This window comes from Felis catus, chromosome D3, assembly GCF_018350175.1.
Source record: "Felis catus isolate Fca126 chromosome D3, F.catus_Fca126_mat1.0, whole genome shotgun sequence".
Taxonomy (NCBI): Eukaryota; Metazoa; Chordata; class Mammalia; order Carnivora; family Felidae; genus Felis; species Felis catus.
This window is the reverse complement of record NC_058379.1, coordinates 10,291,893-10,313,278: the sequence shown is the minus strand read 5'-3', so window position 1 is coordinate 10,313,278 and position 21,386 is coordinate 10,291,893. Positions and strand designations below refer to the sequence as shown.

General features: G+C 48.1%; 1 protein-coding gene across 2 annotated transcripts in view; it reads right to left on the bottom strand.

The window, feature by feature from the left end:
- RPH3A (rabphilin 3A) overlaps window positions 1-21,386 on the bottom strand; it is a 278,545-nt gene that overhangs the window by 234,535 nt on the left and 22,624 nt on the right. The window contains exon 1 of one of the 2 annotated variants that reach the window (XM_045041385.1): window positions 10,177-10,506. The exons of the other annotated variant lie outside the window; for it this stretch is intronic. The gene's annotated coding sequence lies outside the window, so the exon portion shown is untranslated. Of the gene's footprint in view, window positions 1-10,176; window positions 10,507-21,386 lie in introns of those variants that run through there. 2 annotated transcript variants of the gene reach the window in all.

Sequence of the window (21,386 nt, the reverse complement as noted above, 5' to 3'; positions counted from 1 at the left end):
AGGGCAATTTATGCTCCAGAGCTCCCCGCACGGATCGGGCTGAAGAGCTCTCCTCCTGGGCTTTTTTCTGCCTGCTTTCCCTAGCTTTTCACACTCCCTGTCTTCTGAGAACTCTTCCCTCAAAAAAAAAAAAAAAATCACTTGAACAAGAATCCCCACCTTAGAGAATCCCAAGATGGGAATAAATCATTGTGGCATCAGAAAAGGAGAGGAAGTCTGGACAAAGCATCACGGTATCGCTCCCATTCTGCCTAGCACATACGGGCTCCTTAAAGATTTGTGGGATGACTGGATGGATGGACAGACAGGAGGATCCATTACCCTATGAGGGCAAAAAACCAGCATACTGACTTCACACCTAAGGAAGTGCTAAAAGACCATCAGAGAAACCGGGTCTGAATCTTCCTCGAGCTGTGTGAACCTGGGCAAATTACAATACATCTCTGAGCCTCAGTTTGCGCATCTGTAACGTGATACCCATTTCATAGGGTTGTTGTAATAAGCCAGTGATTTAATGTATCTGTAAAGCTCTCAGCACAGTGCCTGGCACATAATAAGCCCTTGATAGACAGCATCTGGTATTATTACCATCAACTTTTGTCACCTTTTTAACGCCTATTTATTTTTGAGAGAGAGTCAGAGCATGAGTAAAGGAGGGGCAGAGGGAGAGGGAGACAGAATCTGAAGCAGGCTCCCGGCTCCGAGCTGTCAGCACAGAGCCCGACACGGGGCTCAAACCCATGAACCGTATAGATCGTGACCTAGCCGAAGTCGGACACTTAACTGATTGAGCCACCCAGGCGCCCTGAATCCTTTTTTTTTTTCTTCCTAATGTTTATTTATATTTTGAGTGAGTGAGGGAGAGAGAACAAGCAGGGGAGGGGCAGAGAGAGAGAGAGACAGAATCTGAAGCAGGCTCCAGGCTCTGAGCTGAGCTGTCAACATAGAGCCTGACGTGGGGCTCGAACTCACGAACCGAACTGCAAGATCATGACCTGAGCCAAAGTCAGACACTTAACTGACTGAGCCACCCAGATGTCCCCCCCCCATCATTTTTATTATTACTATCGACCCAACTGAGAGTCAAATACAAAGTGCCTTCCCCTATTGCATCACAAAATAGTCAAACAAGCTAACTCCGGTTTAAAAAAAAAAAAAAGCAATCATCAGTAGCTAATTGTTCAAAAGGGAGAGATTAAGCTCAAGGAAGCGAGCTTTTCCTTGTTGTGGTAAAATGAAACCCAACACAGAAAACCAGGTTGATTTCTTGGGGAAAGAAAGTAATAATCTCATCACCGGGAGATACCCTCTAGGAGCTCGATGAGCCTGAGACCTCCAGGGAAGCGTTTATCAAGGAGAATTTTAACACCCTGGCCTTTTCATCTAGAGCCGATCGATAAGCATCTCCAGGTCCCTCTTAGGTTGTGATTAGTTGTTTTCATTATTTATGATTTGCTTCATACTGATGGGGTAAAGTTTTCACAAAATCCCTAAGTGTCAGGAATTAACAGCATAGAAAATTCTGAAAGTACGAGGCATTGCACCAAGCCTTGACGGCAAGCAAAAATAAATGGCACACTGTTTCTCTCTTCGACCCACCCCTACTGCCACACCAGGGTCCAAGCCACCATCAGAAGCCTCCTCCCTCGTCTCTCTGCTTCCTCCCTCACCCCACTGCTGTAGATACCCGTCACAGAAGCCTCAGGAATCCTAAACGTTAAGCTGTAAAGTCTGATGCTGTCACCCCTCTGCTCTAAAGCCTCCTGTGGCTCCCCATCTTAATCAGAGTTAACGGCCCAAGTCCTACAGTGGCCCCAAGGTCCTACCCAATCTGTCCCCCACCACCTCCCTGACTTTGCCTCTTATCACTCTCCCCCTTGCTTGCTCTACCTCCAACCAGATTGGTTTCTTTGCTTTTGCTTAAATATTCCAGGTATACTTCAAACCTCAGGGCCTTTGCACTTGCTGTTCCCTCTGCCTGGGATGCTCTTCCCCAGTTACTAACATGCCTCATCTTCCCACTTCTTTTTTTTTTAATTTTTTTTAATGTTTATTTCTTTTTGAGAAAGTGGGAGACAGAGCACGAGCAGGGGAGGGGCAGAGAGAGAGGGAGACACAGAATCTGAAGCAGGCTCCAGGCTCTGAGCTGTCAGCACAGAGCCCGACGCGAGGCTCTGACTCATGAACTGTGAGATCGTGACCTGAGCCCAAGTGAGATGCTTAACTGACTGAGCCACCCAGGTACCCCTCATCTTCCCACTTCAAATCTCTGCTCAAACGACAGACACCTTGTCAGTAAAGACTCCCCTGACTTCCCTAAATGGAAGACGCACCCACTGCTCCTCCACACTCCCCATTTCTCTTTTCTCAGTTCAACTTCCCCCACCCCAGCACCTTCTTAATCCCCGCCCATTCAATATGAGTATCTGCCCCACCAAAAGGTCAGCACCATGTGAACAGGAATCTCTGTATTTTATTCCCTGTTATAACCCCAGCACCTAGAAGAGTGTGTGGCACAATAAATAAATAGTAGACTAAACATAATACGTACTCTAAATATAAATAGTATCAGTAAAATATTTAACATACATAAATGCATATATAAGTTATAATGTATGCATTTATAATTATGCATCACAATTATAACATTATATATACATGTTACACAATATGTTCATATCAGAACATGTCACATATATTAGTTTGGCCGGCTATAACAAAAATATCACAGACTGGGGAGCTTAATAAAATTTTATTTTTCACAGTTCTGGCGGCTGGGAAGTTCAGGATCATGGCAGATTCTATGTCTGGTAAGGACTCCCCTCCTGGCTCAGAGATGCCCATCTTCTCCCTGTGTCCTCAAATGGCAGAAGGGACACAGGAGCTCTCTGGGACCTGTTTTATAAGGACACTAATCGCATTCATGAGGGGTCCACCCTTATGGCCTAGTCACCTCTCAAAGGCCCCACCTCTTAATAGCATCACCTGAGCATTACAATTTCAACACACGAATTCAGGGGGCACACAAACATCAGCCCACAACAATATGTAATACATAATAATGCATGCAATACATAATAATATATAAAATATATTATCTAAAATTCAAGTAAGTTAAAAATAAAATATATTACCTACAGTAGCAATATATAATTTCAAGATAATATAAATATATAGTATATAAGTAGTACTATTGAAAAGTAGCTGCTTAGTAAATATTCACGGAAGGAATCCATTAATTGTGGAAATTCATGCCCAGAACAACTCTTGAGAGCACTGAACCTCCCTTCCCTCCCGCACCAGCCCCACCAACTCCCCGCCAGCACCCCACGCCCCTCCTCCCCGCCCCCCCAGGTCTGTGTTAGTGCCAGTCTCCTTGCCCTGAAAGCTTTCTCTGCCCACATGTCCAAATCCTAGTCCGGCTGTCCCTCTAGCCCCAGTTCAAGTACACAAGTCGTCTGAGAGACTTTTCTCATTATCCCAGCCTCCACGACAATTCCCTCGGCTAACGGAGGCCGCACTTGCCCTGTCTGCCAGGCAAGCTGGCACGAGATCATGTCCAATTTAACACTTCATCACTTCTCTGATCACTCTGTGTGTATTAATCAGGCCTGCCTCTACCCAGTAGAACTCGATAAATGCGGGTGGTTTTGTTCTGAGATCAGAGACCAAGCTACATGATTTGTCCCTCACATTTTCTTATGGTGCCTAGACCCAGAGTAAGATTTCGGCGAACATATCCTGAAACTTCAAATGCCCTAGGGTAGAATAAATTCAGCAAATATTCACTCCCTCCCGGCCCCTACCCCCATCGAAGGAGTGTGTTTCCCTCCCCCTTGGATGCTGGGAGCGACCATGAACCTGCTCGGGCCTGTGGAATATAAACAGAAGTGACAAGCTGACATGGGCTCTCACAGCATCCCTATGGCTGCTGTGTGGAGAGCGGGCTGGCGGAGGGCGAGTGGGTTGGCCCCGGGGGATAGCGCGTGTGGCAAAAGTGATCAGATCCTAGAAATGGCTTCCGTGTGGAGCAGACAGGACTGGCGGGTGGACTGGATGGGGGATGTGGGGAGGAGGAGGGGAATCAAGGTGACTCCACGTGTGGAGCCAGAGAAGCTGGAAGCAGGGAGTTGCCATCTGATGTGGGGAAGACTGTGGATGGAGCAGGGGTTGGTTTGGAGACTGTCTGATTCTGAACAAAATTAGGTTTGTGGTTCCTACCGGACACCCCGGAGGAAGGGGCAGAGGAGGCAGAGGGGCAGAGGCTGTGTACGTCTAGAGTTGAGGAGACTCCACTCTGGAGACATACATTTCGAAGTCACGCACTGAATGGCACTTTAAGTCAGATTTAGGTGGAGAAGAACAAGGGTCGAAGGAAGGACCGAATCCTGGGATGGCACACTGCTTAGAGGTAGAGGAACCAGCTGAGGAGCCTGAGAAGGAACAGCCAGGGAGGTAGAAGGAAGGCCTGGAGGATGTGCTGTCCTCACGCCAACTGAAAACTTGGCAAGTGTAATGGGTATTTGTAACCTGCCTCCTCAGCATCCATCCCCCTTCCTTCAGAAATTGCCTCTCTCGCTAGGAGAGCTACTCCTTCCTTACTCTGACCACCTGATCTAGGTGGGGCTCTACTCCCAGCTCTGAGCACAGAGGATCATGACCCACAGCTGGCCAAATAAAAATGCTGCGTTTCACTGGCCGGCAACTGGCTTAGCGACGAGCATGTGACTTCAGCCAAATTAATCAGACCAAATCTCGGGACTTCTCCAGAAGCAATTGGGACATGGTTTTCAGCAGGATTTGAGATTTGTAGGGAAGCAACCACCTTACCACCATGAGGGCAGCTTATCTGTGAATGAAGCCCACACAAAGAAAATAGAGTCTGGAGGTAGAGAAAGTGGATCCTGGTAACTTCACTGGAACCTGGATCAAGCCGCACCTGAAGCCTAGGCTTTTGAGTTGTATGACCTTTTTGGTTTATGCCAGTTTGGTTGGATTGTTTTTGTAACTTGAATGAAATAATTATTTTTTTTAATGTTTCTTTATTTTTGAGAGAAAGAGAGAGCACCCACAAGCTGGGAAGGGGCAGAGAGAGGGAGGGAGGCAGAGAGTCTGAAGTAGGCTCCTTGCTGTCAGTGCAGAGCCCAGTGCAGGGCTCAAACTCAAGAACCATGAGATCATGACCTGAACCAATGTCAGATGCTTAACTGACTGAGCCATCCAGGCGCCCCAGAAAAAATAATTCTGACTAATTCAGCAAGGGAATGGACAAGATCATTAGGATGTACCCATCCTATAGAATATTATTAGGTAAATCTATACTTACTGGCCTGGAAATATGTCCATCATCATTAGTAAGAAAAAAAAGCAAATTATACTTCACTCCCACTATGCTTGCTGTAATCAAAAAGATAAACAGTAATAATTGTTAGGGAGGATGTGGAGAAACTGGAACTCTTATACAGTGCTGATACAGCCTTCGAAAAACAATTGAGCAGTTCCCCAGTTTCTATCTTCTATCAAAGATAGAAATTACCATAAGACCCAGCAATTCCACACCTAGGCATATGTCCAAGGGGATTGAAAACATATGCCCACGGGATGCCTGGGTGGCTCAGTCGGTTAAGCATCCGACTCTTGATTTCAGTTCAGGTCATAATTTCACGGTTAGTGGGTTCGAGCCCCGCGTCACACTCTGCACGGACAATGCCGAGGCTGCTGTGGGTTCTCTCACTCTCCCTCTCTCTCTGCCCCTCCCCCCGCTCATTCATGTGCTCCCTCTGTCTCTCAAAATAAACAAACAAACCTAAAAAAAAAGAAAACACATGCCCACACAACGACCTGTACACAAATGTTCAGTAATAGTGTTAGCAGCATTAGGGGCACCTGGGTGGTTCAGTGGGTTAAGCTCAGGTCATGACTTTAGCTCAGGTCATGATCTCACGGTTCGTGGGTTCGAGTCCCACATCGGGCTCTGTGCTGACAATTCTGAGCCTGGAGCCTGCTTCGGATTCTGTGTCTCCCTCTCTCTCTCCCCCTCCCCTACTTGCACTCTGTGTGTGTGTGTGTGTGTGTGTGTGTGTGTGTGTGTGTCTATCTTTCACAAACGAACATTAAAAAACAGATAAAAATTTAAAAAATAGTGTTAGCATTATTCATAATCGCCAAAAAGTGAAAACAACCCAAATGTTCATCGTCTGATAAACAGATAAATCGAATGTGGTCTATCCACACAATGGAATGGAATGTTATTCTGCCACAGAAAAGAAGGAAGTGTGGACATCTGCTACAACACGGATGAACCTCGAAGACAAGACTCTCAGTGAAATAAGCCAGGCACAAGAGATCATATATTGTGTGATTCCATTTATACGAAATGTCTAAACGAGGCGAATCGATAGAAACAGAAGATAAATCAGGGGTTTACCAGGGGCTGGGGAAGGGTGAGGGGAAATGGGGAGTGACTGCCCATGAGCACGGGTTTCTTTCAGAGAGGATGAAAATGTTGAAAGTTTAGATTGTGTTGGTTTAGGTGAGGGTTACATAACCCTGTGAATATACTAAAAACATTGTACACTTTAAATGGGTGAATTGTAGGGTTACGCGGCTTATGTCTCAATGAAGCTGCTCTTTAAAAAAGCAAACTGTGGGGGCGCCTGGGTGGCGCAGTCGGTTAAGCGTCCGACTTCAGCTCAGGTCACGATCTCGCGGTCCGTGGGTTTGAGCCCCACGTCGGGCTCTGGGCTGATGGCTCGGAGCCTGGAGCCTGTTTCCGATTCTGTGTCTCCCTCTCTCTCTGCCCCTCCCCCGTTCATGCTCTGTCTCTCTCTGTCCCAAAAATAAATAAACGCTGAAAAAAAAAATTAAAAAAAAAAAAAAGCAAACTGTGGGGGCGCCTGGGTGGCTCAGTCGGTGAAGCGTCCGACTTCAGCTCAGGTCACGATCTCGCGGTCCGTGGGTTTGAGCCCCACATCGGGCTCTGGGCTGACGGCTCAGAGCCTGGAGCCTGCTTCCCATTCTGTGTCTCCCTCTCTCTCTGCCCCTCCCCCGTTCATGCTCTGTCTCTCTCTGTCTCAAAAATAAATAAAACGTTAAAAAAAAAATTAAAAAAAAAAAAAAGCAAACTGTGGGGGCGCCTGGGTGGCTCAGTCGGTGAAGCATCCGACTTCAGCTCAGGTCACGATCTCGCGGTCCGTGGGTTTGAGCCCCACATCGGGCTCTGGGCTGACGGCTCAGAGCCTGGAGCCTGCTTCCCATTCTGTGTCTCCCTCTCTCTCTGCCCCTCCCCCGTTCATGCTCTGTCTCTCTCTGTCTCAAAAATAAAAAATTTAAAAAAAAAAAAGCAAATTGTGGAACAATGTGTGTAGCAGAATCTCACCTTGCTAATAAATAAATCTGATAAACGGCAAACCAACTGCAAGTCTCAGTCTCTGTGTTACAAGAGACTGTGCCATTTAGTTGCACAGAATTCCTCTTGAGATGAGCAGTGGATTTGCGAGGAAGAAACATGTCAGCAAGTGACTTGCGGAGGGTAGAAGCCCAAGGCGTGCCCAAATAGCAAGATGTGGTCCCTAAGCTGCCACCTAAGGGGGTGGGTCCTGTTAAGTGGAGGGAGGGTCCCTTGCGAGGGGCAGCCTGGAATGAACACAGCGTGCCATCGGGTGGGGTCTGGTGCTCTGTGGGGATGCTCCGCGCAGTAGAAGGAAGGGGACTTGGGGATTCAGGGGGGATGTGGAGGAGGAGGTGAGCCTGGGCATTGCTGGAGGGAACAGACAGAGAAGCAGCAGCCCCAGCAGTGACAGGGCCAAGGGCAGGGCTCGATGCTGGCTGGGGTATGCCTTTGAGGGATACTAGAATGCACCACCCTCAAAATATGCCTCTTTCAATGATTTTGAGCCACAGGCCATTAAGAACAAGCAGACACAGGAAAAGCTCTAAACCCAGGGCACATGTTTTCTCTTTGCAAAGGAAATTTCCATTCGTAGAGATGGCTCCCTCTCCTTAACTCTGGCCAGTGATGAAGGCACCCTTAAATCCGCAAACGACCCTTACTCAACAACCCTTGTTGGCCATACTTCTCCTGCTCACCTACCTTCCCCAGCTGGCCTCCCCCTCAAAAAAGCCCCAAACTAGCCCCTTTTCCTTGAGCCGAAGATGGTCTATCAGCCCAGCTCTAACTGGGCATGGCCACATGCTACATGCACGGTGCCCGTGTTAATAAACGTGTTTGTTTTTCTCACGTTAATCTGTCTCTCGTAATCCCTTCCTGTGCCTCCTCTAAGAGGGTCCCAGTTAAGTCACTAGAGCTTTTGTGCACGTGGAGAGATTCTTCTGTAAGAACTCAAAGATGTGCTAGGTTGCACACTTGGCCTGGGGACAACCACAGATCACCCCAAGATCTGGGAGCTGACATCAGGGATACACATAGCGGCAAGTATTGAAAAAACTCAGGGAGGAGAAAGTCCCACACGATCATAGTGGTTTCCTCTGGAGGTAGGACTGACAGCAAGGGGCACGAGGACTTTGATTTGTTTCTGTTACATACTTCCGTCTTGTTTGAACTTGTCACAACGAACATGAACTATTCTGTCCTTCTGCAAAGGTAAAAAAAAAAAAAAAACAAAGGCAACTCAAATGCCACCTCCTCCAGGAAGCCTCAGAGGCAGATAATTGCAATAAAGCTGCTTCTTCTGCTGTTTCGGTGCCACTTGAGGGGAATTGACTGTTCTGGTTGCCCCGGAGAGCAGAGGGTGTTCGTTTTGTCTCCCTGATACTGAGCCTATCAAAGGCACCCAGTAATGCTACCTGGGGAATGAATGAATGGGTGCTGAGTGAGTGAGTGAATGAATGAGCGCAGCTATGCCCACCAGCAACACTGGGCCCCACCAGCCTTTGCCCAAGCTCGTCCCACGGAGCCGGCTAAATGACAAGAGTGGCCATTTGGGGACGCTGGGCACACCCCCTGCAGGTGCCTGAGATTAATTACGCTGGCTGCCTCAACACCTCCCGGGCTCGGACTTGCGAGGCTTAATTACATGCAGGGGGGGCGCACGCTCCCAAACCCAGACACCAGAGTCTCCCGTGTTATTCTCTGCCCCCTCTGTCTTCTCCTTCCGACACCTCCAGCTCCCTAAGGAAAGCAAGGGACAAAGGTGGGGCAGAAATGTGTTTCAAACAGGGAGGGAGACAGGACTCGGCTGCAGGGGGCACCTCCACTTGGCCTCAGACGTCAGGGCTCCCGAGGGGGAAAATGTCTTCTTGTATTTTTGGGAAATGGCTCAGCCAGCGGTGATGGTGGGGAGCTGGGTCCTTGCCCGGAGTCAGATCTGCATTACAAACGCCTCTCTAAGCACCCGTCCTCCGCACCACACGCCCCCTCCTGCAAGGAAGATGGGATGTTTTTGATAAGGTCTATTCTCCCGGCTGAGCTGAGAGGGACCGAAGCCATATCTGTCTCCACCAACCTCCTGGATTTTGCCTACTGGATCAGCATCTGACTGATGATGCCCCCCCATGCACCACTCTGGGTGACTAATTAAGAGATCAAGTGGGAGGGGAAAAGAGAACGTTGTAGGAGATCAACAGAAAAGCAGAACCAGGTTCAAATCCCCGCTTTACCACTGTGCGAAGTGGCTGTGTAGCCTCGAACAAATTGATTAACTTCTCTGAGCTTCAGTGCCACCATCTTTTTTTTTTTTTAATCCTCCCAAGGCCTGGTGCCCAGAAACTTTTACCCTCCCAAACTTTTGTCTTGGAATTAAGGCATCATCATCATTGAGAATCCTCTTCTGAGATGCCTTTAAAATGTCTCCAACTCAGCCTTCAACATTTGAGAATGGATCCATGTACCAGAGAAAAACAACCAGTTTAGTAGGGTCCTGATGGCCAGAGACAATAGACAGGTAAGATTGGGGGAGAAAAAAAAAAAGAGGAAGAAGCCCAAAGAAGTTGATCCCAGAGGAAAGGAGAATAAGGTTGATGCCCGAGAGGGTCCTGGGGACAGCATCCAGCCCTCGGTTTCCCCATCTCAAACAACAGACAACATAGAGTCAACTCGATTAAGTGCTTATGAGCTTCCAGGCATCATGCTAAGGATATCACAGGTTGTCTTTCACGTTTACAGAAACCCCATCTACAGATGATAAAAACGAGGCCCGAAAAGGTTAAGTAACTTACTCAAGGTCACAACACCAGTAGGTACACGGGGGGGAGTCAGCTTGAAATTCCGGAGTCTTCAGCTGGCAACAGCGGATTAGGGACGGTTCTCCAGAGGCCCCTGGGGTCCTCGGACGGAGTGAGGGGACGGAGTGGGACACGACAAAAGCGGGAGCAAGCATGCAAAGAAGCCACAAAACCACCGGCCCAGCCTCCACCACCTGCAGCTGGGGTTCTCAACGGAGACACAGCATCCTGGCAGGAGCGGGGGCCCCGAGAAGGGCTGGCTGGCATGGACACCCTTCCCTCCTCTGCTCCCTCTGGCTCCAGGTGGCCCAATGCTCCCAAAACTGTTACCATGGAGACCAGTCTCCAGTGACCGGAGCAGGGAGCTGGGGCTGGTGGCAGGAGGCTGAGGGAAAGGGCTGGCACCGGGTCTGGGGAGCGAGCGCTGGGGGCCCCGGGGAGGTGGTGCCAGGGTTTGCCAGATGGCTGGGGGCAGGGGGCCAGCCCATCTCCATAAGGCAGGTCCCCAGCGATGCCAGGGTCTGCCAGACTCTCCACCAAGCTACCGAGAAAAACAACAACCAAAAGCGCAGAAACCCATCTTCCTGTCCTTAGTCACGCCTTAGCCATTTGTGCAGCACCTACTGTGTGCCAGATCCCATGCAAGATGGAACAGAAGGAATACACAGGTCCTCTGAAACTCATCCATGATTCCCCATTATAGAATGAGTCCCCCCAAATCAAACAGTATAAGAACCCCCAGCAGAGAGGATATGGATTGGCCCAATGAGAAGTTGTTCCCAGGGTTGGCTGTTATTTGGGGGTTCTTTACCCGTCATGCTTATTTTCATATTAGCACTAATACTAATAAATATCAGTGTCAGTGGTGGTAAGAGCTGACATTTAATCAGCACATACTATGTGCCAACTATGAAGGACCCTATGATGGACTCCTTCCATCTTCACTACGGGGCGAGGATGTGGGCATTATTATTATCCCCCTTCCGTAGATAATGAATTGAAGCTCAGAGAGGTTCAGTCTTCAGCCCAAAGACACACATCTGGTGTATTCTGTTCCTATTGCCACTGTAACAAATGACCATGAACGCAGGGGCTTGCAACAATGCAGGTGTTATTCTCTCACAGTTCTGGAGGTCCGAAGTCCAAGATTAGTCTCCCAGGGCTAAAGTCATGGTGTCAGAAAGGCTGGTTCCTTCTAGAGGCTCTGAGGGGAGAATGCTTTCCCTTGCCTTTTCTGGCTTCTTGTGGTTGCCTACCTTTCTGGGCTTAGGGCACCTCCCTCTTCCTGTCCATTCTCTGCTCCCATTGTCACCACAGACTGCAATTTTGTGTCATCCCCCCGCACACACACACACACACACCGCAAAGTCCATGTGTGAAAACATGATCCCCAGTGTGAGGGTCTTTGGAGGCGGGGCCTGCACAAGGTAGTCTCATGAGTGGGATTAACGTCCTTATAAAAGAGACCCCAGGGGCGCCTGGGTGGCTCAGTCGGTTGAGCGTCCGACTTCGGCTCAGGTCATGATCTCATGGTCCGTGAGTTCGAGCCCCGCATCGGGCTCTGTGCTGACAGCTCAGAGCCTGGAGCCTGCTTCTGATTCTGTGTCTCCCTCTCTCTCTGACCCTCCCCCGTTCATGCTCTGTCTCTCTCTGTCTGAAAAATAAATAAACATTAAAAAAAATTTAAAAAAAAAAAAAAGAGACCCCAGAGAGTCCGTCTCCCCTTCCACCATGGGAGGACACGGCAAGAAGATGAGGGTCTATGAACCAGGACGTCGCCAGCAGGAAAGGATGGATACAGCCGTCACTCTCCTTTTCACTCTGACCCTCCCTCGTGTCTCCCTCTTCCAAGGATCTGTGCGATGGCAGTGGGCCCACCAGATAATCCAAGAGCATCTCCCTGTTCATATCCTTAACTGAATCATATCTGCCGAGTCCCTTATTGGGTGCCATATCGGGTAACACTCATGAGTTCCAGGGATCAAGACGTGGGCACATTTGGGGGCCATTATTCAGCCTACCACAGTGGTGCTGCAGAGCCAGGAGCCAAGCCTCCCAGGGCTGACCACAGCGTCCATGCTGTGAACGACCAGGCGAGCGAGAGCATCCCTCACTCCTCGTTTCCCAGCTGGGGAATGCCTGTGCGCTCTGACAAGCACGCTTTGGGGATTCTCATACGGCCAGGCCCTAAAGGTTTAAAACTCAGCCTGGAGGTCGAATTCCCAGATTAGCACCCTCCTGCATCAGTCTGGAGCATGCGTTGAGCAGGATGAGGAAGAACGTGGGCTTTGGAGTCAGGCGGTGCAGGGGGGGTGCTGGGCTTCAGTCTCCACATTGATCTCTACCGGCTCTGTGACCTTGAGCACGCTCTCTGCCCTGAGTCTCAGTTTCTCCGTCTGCAACGTGGGCATAATTAGACCCACCTCCCCGGGCTGCTGTGCAGGTTTGAATTTCACCCTAAAGATCTTAGAAATTAAAAAAGCAGGGGCTCCTGGGTGGCTCAGGTGGTTGAGCATCCAACTCTTGTTTTCGGCTCAGGTCACGATCTCGTGGATTCACGGGATGGAGTCCCGCATCGGGCTCTGTGCCGACAGCACAGAGCCTGCTTGGGATTCTCTCTCCCCCTCTCTCTCTCTCTGCCCCTCCCCTGCCTGCGCTTTCTCTCTGTCTCTCAAATATAAACAAATATTTTTTAAAAAGAAAGAAATTCAAAAGTCAAACTCTCTCCCGGGGCCAGATTCCCCCCCAGGATACACCCTAGGCCCAGACCCTCCTCGGGGAACCCCAAGGACAGGCAAGAGAGCCCCGGTCCCGGGTGAAAAGTTTAACACAACAAATGTGAAGTGCTAACAACTTCCTGAGAGGAAACCAACGACAAGGCTTCCACCCTGATTCCCAGCCCCATTAAGGGGGTGTGCATTCTGAGAACCAGGGTAACAGCACATGTAACCTTGACCACACCAACAGCCCTTCCAAAGCCAGATAGGTGATGTGGAAAATAAAACAGGAAGCACACGGACTCGTTTCCGCCCTGGAAAGGCACTAAAGGCTGTGATTCAGAGGCCCCTGGGGTATTTCCAGATGAATAGCCCACCCCCACCAAAAAAAAAATATTTTGACAGGCGGGGCTGAATTATTCAAGTGACATTGCTCCTTATAAAGCAGAGCGTGGGTGGGCAAGAAGTTGTTTTGTTTCCACTTTATTTCTTCACTGGAGTCTTTATAGTCTGGATTTCATTACAGTTCCAAGAATGCCACACTGCAGAGCCGGGGAAATGTGGTTGCAGCAGCTAAGATTCTGGCGGATGCACCTATATTTGACAATCGCTTCAGCCACTAGCCATATGCACATCCATTTAAATGAAGGAGTAGGAGGGACGGTTACCCTACTGCAGGCTGCTAATTTCATTGAGGGGACTCTAATTATTTTTCCTTTTTGTCTCCTTCCTGGGCAGAACAATGCCAGTTATATAAGAGTATTTCGATTTGCTGGAATTAAACAGTAAGTAAGAAATAATGACGGTGATTTCTCTCCAAGATGCTCTGGACGGGATGAGAAAGGATCTCGTCGGGGCTAAAACAGTCCCAGAAGGGTGGCAGAAATGACTTTCCTAGAGCAGAATTCTTCTAGTAATAAAAAGAATGTTCAGCTGACTGTATCTGATTGTAGTGGTTACATGACTGCATTTATTCGTCTAAACTCCTAAAACTATGGGACCGTGAACCAGCTCTACCGTATTAAAATGAAAGCACATAATTACAACTGATAAATAAAACTGATGAACAAACTAGAACATAAGAAAGAAAGAATGCTTGGGATCTGCCTAAACTGGTCCCGGGGAGTATTTCTGCTCCCTGAAAAGCTTATTTCTCTAAGTGTGCGTCGAACCAGTATTTATTGATCACCTACTATGTTCCCACTAGGCAGAGGGAAAACGGCAATGAATGAGATGACAAAATCCTTGTCCTCAAGTAACTGACTTTCAATTGGGGAGAGACAAAGTGTAAATAAGGAAGTATACACATACATCATAAGACAGTCTCAGACAAGCCTACGTGTTACAAAGGCAATAAAATAAGATAATGCAACATGGAGGAACTGGATGAGGAGCTCCTTTCGACAGACCAGGGGAAGCTTCTCAAAGGAAGAGCTGTTTGAACTGAAACCAGAAGGACGGGAGAGGCCAGCCAGAAGGAACAGCAAGTGCAAAGGTCCTGGGGTAGAAACAGAGGAGATTGGTATAGTGTGGCTGGAGCCAAATGAGCCAAGGGAAGGTAATGGATGAAGAAGGGGAGAGGGGGGAAATGAGATGGGAGAGGTGGGCAGGGTCAGATCACTTATAGCTTTCAGGCTATAGAGACAGCCTGAGTTTTATTCTAAATGCAATGGGAAGCCACTGGTAAGTTTCAAACAAGCACACAAAAGGGTGACAATTACTCCAGTGGCTCGAGGGACACTTTGGGAGGTAGGCTAGCCATTCTGTCAACACAGACACCAGGGCCATTGGCCCACTATGTCTCAGACTTGCCCTGGGGATTAATTTTCCAGAAAGGTTGAATCTGCTTCCCGTCACTGGGATACTTCCAAACAACAGGATGCAAATGGCAGGTTGGTTCAGGGGGCATGGTCTGTAATTCACTCAAGATATATCATCAGGCACCCATTCTTGCACTGGGGGTACAACAGTGCAGAAAGCAATGCAGTGTGTCCCCACATGGAGCCCTGTCGTCAATGCCAGAAAGGTGGCAGGGGAGGGGAAGTACCCAAGATGTGAAAGCATCAATGAGGACGACCTAATGCAGACCTGAGGAAATCTGGAGAGGCTTCTCAGAGGAGGTGAATGAAAGGATAGGCAGAGGGCAGAAGGAGAGAAGAAACGGCATTCTAGACAGAATAGCACGTGCAAGGGCCCAGAGGTCACAGGGGAAACCGAGGAGACAGCATTACAACTTGACTGGATCAGAGAATGTGAGGGTACGGTGGTCAGCAGGGCCTCGTAAATCTCATCGAGGGACTTGGAATTTCTCCCAGGGATCGTAGGGAGCCATGGAAAAGAAGCTTCAGGAGAAGGAAGGAGTGGACAATCAGATGTGCATGTTAGAAAGATTGAGCAGGTAGAGAAGAGACTGGCAGTGGGTGGGGTGAAGAAGACAGGAGGTGGGGACTCCAGCGACGAGGCTGGTGTGGTCATCAGGTGAGAGACAGGTGAGGAGCCCCGTCCAAAGAAGTGACCCTGCGCATGGGAGAGAATAATGGATTAGTGGGCCACAGACGAGGCCGATCCAATAGAACTCCCGACCAGTGGGATGCTAGGATGGGGAGAGGTGGGGTCAAGGATACCCCTTGAATTTCACAGATTAATTGTGGCGCCATTGGAGAAGAAACCATCTTTGAAGGGCTGGGGAAGATGAATCACCCAGACCTGTAATGTCCAATATGATACCTACAAGCCACACTTGAAATGTGGCTAAAGACTGGGGGCGCCTGGGTGGCTCAGTCGGTTAAGCGTCCAACTTCGGCCCAGGTCATGATCTCACGGTTGGTGAGTTCACGCCCCGCGTCCGGCTCTGTGCTGACAGCTCGGAGCCTGAAGCCCGCTTCGGATTCTGTGTCTCCTCTCTCTCTCCCCTCCCCCACTCATGCTCTGTCTCTATCAAAAAATGAAAAAACGTTAAAAAAAATTTTTTTTAATAAAAAAAGGAAAAGAAACGTGGCTAAAGATTAAATGACTAAAGACATGAATTTCCCATTTTCTTTCATTTTAATTGCAAAATTCGATTTGGCCACTGGAAAAATTTTAAGTGTGTTCCAGGCTGAGTTAGGTGAATCTGCTGTGTCAGTTGTAGTAGCTCAGATGCCAGTTTCCCCAAATATCCGAATGAACGGAACATCTCACTCGAAAGCAGAAGTCCTTAATTAATGAAACGAATCATTAACCCCGAGAACAAAAGTGTTTCCCAAAGCCCAATACGTGAATTTGCTAATTTAACACAACTAAGAAACTACCACGGGCAGGACACCAGTTAACACTGTGTATCCGTTAACCGTTGCTAGGTCACGAACCATCCCGGGTCTCAGCCAGCAACCACTTACTTCTCAGGCACAAACTGGTCTGCTGATGAGGGTCAGGCTCAGCAGGGGCGGCTCGCACCAAAGTGCTCTCATCCCCTCTGGACCAGTGGTCATGACTTCCCCCTCACTCTTTGTGCCAAAGCAAGACATGTGGCTGAACCCAACGCCCAGGGGTGAGGAAATACCGGGTGTCCCAAAGGTTTCAGCGCAGCTTTAAGTTTCAACCACTGTGAAAGTATAAATGCTACAAACTTACAAAACACATCACTTGAAAATTTCTTTTACGGTCTTTTACGCTTGTTTAGTATTGTAACTTTGAGGACAAAACTTCTAATTTTTGGTTTAAATCCCTGTGATTGAAGATGCCAAACGTTGACCGACACAAGTCACCGCGAGGTCACACGACCAAGGGCGTGGCTATAAGGAAGGAGAAAGAATTCAAGTCAGTGATACAGCGTAGCACACAGTGATGTAAAGAGTGTGCAAGGAGCTTCCGTTCTGGTTGGATGGAAAAGACGGGCACTGATCGTGGTACGTGCAACAAAGAAACACTAATAAACACATGTACAAAAGATTACATTGGACTTCCACTGCGGAAAACAAACATGAGCCAGACAGCACGTGGTTTCATATGCATCATTTCATTTACTTCCCACAAGAAAATGAAACAGATAGATGTTAAATCTGAAGGTCAGAGAGAGTCAGTGGCTTTGTTAAGATCACACAGTAAACATTCAATCCCAGATCTAACTGCAAAGCTTGCGCTCTTGACCTCTTAACTAGATGCTGAGTTCCCAAAATTAAATGTAACAGGAGAGAGAAGGAATTGAAAGTCTTCCTGGAAAAGAGGGGCGCCTGGGTGGCTCGGTTAAGCATCTGACTTCAGTTCAGGTCACGATCTTGGAAAAGAGGGGCGCCTGGGTAGCTCAACTGGTTAAGCGGCAGACTTCAGCTCACGTCATGATCTCACGGTTTGTGAGTTCAAGCCCCACTGTGCTGACAGCTGGGAGCCTGGGTCCTGCTTCCGATTCTATGTCTCCCCCTCTGTCTCTACCCCTCCCTGGCTCATGCTCTGTCTCTGTCTCTGTCTCTCCCTCTCAAAAATAAACATTAAAAAAAAAAAGTCTTCTTAGAAATGAAACTCTTTTTCTTTGGGTCCCAGAAGTCTGAGTTTGTTAAAAAGAAAACCACAGGTCCAAAATGGTGTCACTTAGGCCAACTCACCAAACTGGAACTTAAATACCTAACCTAACTGCACTTTCAACCTCCCCGAGAAATTTCAGAAATTTTCTGGTCGGCACCAGTAAGGTAATCTGTCACACAGGCCCTCTCCATCCCCCAAAGGAAGATGAAGTAATCCACCTACTAAGACCTTTATGTCTCCAAACGAAGGTGACCTCCCCTGAAATAATCCTTTTTTTTCTTTATGACTTCCTTGTCCTGCCTTTAACATCCCTTCCCTCTCTGCAGCCCTTTGGAGTTCCCCTCTACTTGCTGGGTAAGATGCTGTCCATTTAATAATTAAACAATTATTTTTTTTTTAATTTTTTTTTTCAACGTTTATTTATTTTTGGGACAGAGAGAGACAGAGCATGAATGGCGGAGGGGCAGAGAGAAAGGGAGACACAGAATTGGAAACAGGCTCCAGGCTCTGAGCCATCAGCCCAGAGCCTGACGTGGGGCTCGAACTCACGGACCGCGAGATCGTGACCTGGCTGAAGTCGGACGCCTAACCGACTGCGCCACCCAGGCGCCCCCCGGGTTGAATTTTTTTTTAACAAGTTTGATGCTGATAGGTAGAAAGAAAGAAAGAAAGAGAGAAAGAGAGAAAGAGAGAAAGAGAGAAAGAGAGAAAGAGAGAAAGAGAGAAAGAGAGAAAGAGAGAGAGAAAGAGAGAAAGAGAGAAAGAGAGAAAGAGAGGAAGGGAAGGGAAGGGAAGGGAAGGGAAGGGAAGGGAAGGGAAGGGAAGGGAAGGGAAGGGAAGGGAAGGGAAGGCAAGGAGAGGCACAGAAAAGGGAGGGAACAGATTGAATCTCAGCATGCACAGGTAAAGTTTAAGGTCCCAGGGCACATGCAGATGAATGGAGCCACCCAATTTGGCTTCCCAAGCAAGTTGAGACCAGATTCGGGGCTGAAGAGTCCGTGTTCAATGCACAGGGAGGCCCTAAAGGTTTTAGGGCAGGAAAGTGAGCTAACAGCAAACTGTCTTTCTGCTTAGCCATAAAATGAACAGTGTGTTGAGTGAAGAACAATGCATTTAACAGACAAGAGACCAGACCAGAATCACAGCTAGGCATTTGGGGAGGCAGGTGAAAATGGAGAGAGAACCCATGAACAGCACCATTCACCAAGAGCCCCTCTCAGGGAACCCTCTGTTCCTCAACTACCGTGAAGACGGGAAAAGCATTTCCACAGGGGGTGCCAGGCTTGCCTTCAAACCCCTCAGACACTCAACTTCAGGTAGATGATTCAAAAGCACTTTTCTAAAAATGTTTTATTTATTTTTGAGAGAGAGACAGAGCATGAGCGGGGGAGGGGCAGAGAGAGGGGGAGACACAGAATCCCAAGCAGGCTCCAGGCTCTGAGCTGTCGGCACAGAGCCCAACACGGGGCTCGAACTCATGAGCTGTGAGATCATGACCTGAGCCGAAGTTTTACGCTTAACCGACTGAGCCACGCAGGCGCCCCTAAAAAGCACTTTTTGCAACGAAGTGCTTCTCTTTCTCTTTATGCCATTTGGTTTGTCTTCAACGTCAAACTGCATTAGCCAGTTCCTGGAGCCAATGGGAGAGGAGAGAAATCACTGGTTGCTTTTCACTAAGCCTTGTTAGACTGCAAAGGAAAAAGGGGGGGGGGGGGGATGATTATGAACATCAGTATACTGCTCCACACGCCTGCTTTAAAAAAAAAAAATTCTGACCAATTCCTCTGGCTTCTGTTAATTCTGCGCAACTATTATCTAAAATTATTACAGCAAGCAAAGGCAAGCAGGAAATAATGAATACATTTTTTTTTAATAAATAGAATGCTATAAAGGCAGTCTGAGGGTGGTGGATTGTTAGAGCTGAAAAGAACCTCAGAAATTATGCAAGTGGGGTGCCTGGGTGGCTCAGTGGGTTGAGCATCCGACTTCGGCTCAGGTCATGATCTCACGGTTTGTGAGGTCGAGCCCCGCGTCGGGCTCTGTGCTGACAGCTCGGAGCCTGGAGCCTGCTTCGGATTCTGTGTCTCCCTGTCTCTGTGCCCCTCCCTCACTCATGCTCTCTCTCCCAAAATAAATAAACATTAAAAAGATTTTTTTTTTTTTAATTATAGAAGGGGTGCCTGGGTAGCTCAGTCGGTTAAGCATCCAGCTTTGGCTCAGGTCATGATCTCATGGTTCATGGGTTCAAGCTCCACGCTGGGCTCTGTGCTGACAGCTCAGAGCCTGGAGCCTGCTTCAGATTCTGTGTCCCTCTCTCTCTGCCCCTCCCCCACTCGCGCTCTGTCTGTCTCTCTCTCTCTCTCTCAAAAATAAATAAAACATTAAAAAAATTTTTTTAAAGAAAAGGTGCCTCTGAACGTTGACTGCCACTCACTAAGCTGAGCACTTCTTACGTATGGTCTTATCTAATCTGTGTACCATTCCAATGAGGTGGAGTCTTTATCCCCATTATACAGATGAGAAAAACCAAGATGGGCAAAACAGGAAACTTGCCTGGAGTACGTGCTGTGCACGCTGCAGCTAGAAGTTGAAGCCAAATCGAATACAAACTTACGCTCCATTCACAAGAGTATACGCAAATGAGGATATTAACTCTGAAGGAGACCTGCATACGGGCACCTTAAATATCCCACTCTGGCCTAAGGGTTATTTTGAACTGAAGGCAACTGAGAAAACAACAGACACAGGAAGAGCTCTCTGCCCTCCCCCTTTCTGCCTAGAAGCATGTCATAAACTGCCCTTTGTAAGGGTGACTTACGTTTCCATTTGTCAAGTGCGCCCTCCCCCAGGCCAGGGAAAGGAGATCTCCGGAGATAACTTGAGTCTGCATAACAGACCTTACCAAGCAACCCTTCTCCGTTACACGCTGCCTCATCACCTTTCCACAATGTACCACCCCTAGGAACCCAAACCCCCATTTCCTTTGTCCAGTCACTTCTCTGCAATTTACCACCCTTTATTAAAATGAGTCCCCAATCTTATCTCTTCTTTGGGTTTTCACTTTTTTTTTTTTTAATGTTTATTTACTTTTGGGAGAGAGAGAGAGAGAGCACGAGTGGTGGAGGGGGCAGAGAGAGAGAGAGGGCGACACAGAACCCGAAGCGGGCTCCAGACTCTGAGCTATCAGCACAGAGCCCGATGCGGGGCTCAAACTCACAAAATGTGAGACCATGACCTGAGCTGAAGTTGGACGTTCAACCTACTGAGCCACCCAGGTGCCCCTGGGTTTTCACTCCTTTCTATGAAGCCCTGTGCACATAAAAATATTAATATAAATAAAACGTGTATGTCTTTTCTCCTGTGAATCTGTCTTTTGTCAGTTTAATTCACAGGCCTCAGGGATAGAATATAAGAGGGTGGAGGAAAAGATTTTTCTCCCCTGTAGCTCCAAGAACACGAGCTCTCGTGGCTCTATCCACTGTAGGACTGAGTAGGAAGACAGAGAAGCGGCCAGTGGGGGAGATGGAGCCCGTGCTAAACGAGTGCTAAAAGAAGGAAGATACATAAATAAGTGATGACTCAACACCCAGCTTGTCCAGAAGATTCTATCACTTGCCCCACATTATTAACAGGGTTTTGGGGAGAAGTAAGTGATACGCTGCATATAAGTTACCTTTGAAAACTTTATCATCATTATGATTTCATCCAAAAGTTACCCAACAATCTCAAAAATCTGAGAGATCACGGAGAATCAGGAAGAGAATAAGAAAGCTCTCTGAGCACTCCAAAATGTTATAAAGGCTACCTGTTAAAAGGAGAAAGCCCAAATGCACTCAGAGCCTACTAACCCTTGGTTTATACACAATTCACACTAAAGTTATGAGGAGAAATCACAGTACAGTGAAAAGAGAAGTGTGTGAGGCCACATAGGCTTGTGGTTGAATCTTACCTCCACCATTTACAAGCTGTATGCACTTTGGTAGGTCA